The sequence below is a fragment of the Corythoichthys intestinalis genome, chromosome 16 (assembly GCF_030265065.1).
Source record: "Corythoichthys intestinalis isolate RoL2023-P3 chromosome 16, ASM3026506v1, whole genome shotgun sequence".
In the NCBI taxonomy this organism is placed as follows: domain Eukaryota; kingdom Metazoa; phylum Chordata; class Actinopteri; order Syngnathiformes; family Syngnathidae; genus Corythoichthys; species Corythoichthys intestinalis.
This window is the reverse complement of record NC_080410.1, coordinates 45,001-47,500: the sequence shown is the minus strand read 5'-3', so window position 1 is coordinate 47,500 and position 2,500 is coordinate 45,001.

Here is a 2,500-nt window from a genome sequence, read left to right as displayed (position 1 = left end):
GACTGTATTAATGTTTCTTGCCCCTGGTAGACTGTATTAATGTTTCTTGCCCCTGGTAGAATAAATTTTGGTTTCTTGCCCCTGGTAGACTGTATTAATGTTTCTTGCCCCTGGTAGAATAAATTTTGGTTTCTTGCCCCTGGTAGACTGTATTAATGTTTCTTGCCCCTGGTAGAATAAATTTTGGTTTCTTGCCCCTGGTAGACTGTATGAATGTTTCTTGCCCCTGGTAGAATAAATTTTGGTTTCTTGCCCCTGGTAGACTGTATGAATGTTTCTTGCCCCTGGTAGACCGAATTTGCGCTTTGCCCCTGGTAGACTGTATTAATGTTTCTTGCCCCTGGTAGACCGAATTTGCGCTTTGCCCCTGGTAGACTGTATTAATGTTTCTTGCCCCTGGTAGACCGAATTTGCGCTTTGCCCCTGGTAGATGCTATTGTGGTTCCTTGCCCCTGGTAGGCAGACCGGCCACAGCCCAAAGCGGCTTCCACCTCGGCCTTCTGCTAGAGCCCAAGCGGCTTCCACGCCGGCCTTCTGCCATCGCCCAAGCTGCTCTCACGCCCCTGGTAGGCTGACCGGCCACAGCCCAAAGTGGCTTCCACCTCGGCCTTCTGCTAGAGCCCAAGCGGCTTCCACGCCGGCCTTCTGCCATCGCCCAAGCTGCTCTCACGCCCCTGGTAGGCTGACCGGCCTTCCGCCATCGCCCAAGCTGCTCTCACGCCCCTGGTAGGCAGACCGGCCACAGCCCAAAGTGGCTTCCACCTCGGCCTTCTGCTAGAGCCCAAGCGGCTTCCACCTCGGCCTTCTGCCATCGCCCAAGCTGCTCTCACGCCCCTGGTAGGCTGACCGGCCTTCCGCCATCGCCCAAGCTGCTCTCACGCCCCTGGTAGGCAGACCGGCCATAGCCCAAAGTGGTTTCCACCTCGGCCTTCTGCCATCGCCCAAGCTGCTCTCACGCCCCTGGTAGGCAGACCGGCCACAGCCCAAAGTGGCTTCCACCTCGGCCTTCTGCTAGAGCCCAAGCGGCTTCCACGCCGGCCTTCTGCCATCGCCCAAGCTGCTCTCACGCCCCTGGTAGGCAGACCGGCCATAGCCCAAAGTGGTTTCCACCTCGGCCTTCTGCCATCGCCCAAGCTGCTCTCACGCCCCTGGTAGGCTGACCGGCCACAGCCCAAAGTGGCTTCCACCTCGGCCTTCTGCTAGAGCCCAAGCGGCTTCCACCTCGGCCTTCCGCCATCGCCCAAGCTGCTCTCACGCCCCTGGTAGGCTGACCGGCCACAGCCCAAAGTGGCTTCCACCTCGGCCTTCTGCTAGAGCCCAAGCGGCTTCCACGCCGGCCTTCTGCTAGAGCCCAAGCGGCTTCCACGCCGGCCTTCTGCCATCGCCCAAGCTGCTCTCACGCCCCTGGTAGGCTGACCGGCCTTCCGCCATCGCCCAAGCTGCTCTCACGCCCCTGGTAGGCTGACCGGCCTTCCGCCATCGCCCAAGCTGCTCTCACGCCCCTGGTAGGCTGACCGGCCTTCCGCCATCGCCCAAGCTGCTCTCACGCCCCTGGTAGGCAGACCGGCCACAGCCCAAGCGGCTTCCACCTCGGCCTTCTGCCATCGCCCAAGCTGCTCTCACGCCCCTGGTAGGCTGACCGGCCTTCCGCCATCGCCCAAGCTGCTCTCACGCCCCTGGTAGGCAGACCGGCCATAGCCCAAAGTGGTTTCCACCTCGGCCTTCTGCCATCGCCCAAGCTGCTCTCACGCCCCTGGTAGGCAGACCGGCCACAGCCCAAAGTGGCTTCCACCTCGGCCTTCTGCTAGAGCCCAAGCGGCTTCCACGCCGGCCTTCTGCCATCGCCCAAGCTGCTCTCACGCCCCTGGTAGGCAGACCGGCCATAGCCCAAAGTGGTTTCCACCTCGGCCTTCTGCCATCGCCCAAGCTGCTCTCACGCCCCTGGTAGGCTGACCGGCCACAGCCCAAAGTGGCTTCCACCTCGGCCTTCTGCTAGAGCCCAAGCGGCTTCCACCTCGGCCTTCCGCCATCGCCCAAGCTGCTCTCACGCCCCTGGTAGGCTGACCGGCCACAGCCCAAAGTGGCTTCCACCTCGGCCTTCTGCTAGAGCCCAAGCGGCTTCCACGCCGGCCTTCTGCTAGAGCCCAAGCGGCTTCCACGCCGGCCTTCTGCCATCGCCCAAGCTGCTCTCACGCCCCTGGTAGGCTGACCGGCCTTCCGCCATCGCCCAAGCTGCTCTCACGCCCCTGGTAGGCTGACCGGCCTTCCGCCATCGCCCAAGCTGCTCTCACGCCCCTGGTAGGCTGACCGGCCTTCCGCCATCGCCCAAGCTGCTCTCACGCCCCTGGTAGGCAGACCGGCCACAGCCCAAGCGGCTTCCACCTCGGCCTTCTGCCATCGCCCAAGCTGCTCTCACGCCCCTGGTAGGCTGACCGGCCTTCCGCCATCGCCCAAGCTGCTCTCACGCCCCTGGTAGGCAGACCGGCCATAGCCCAAAGTG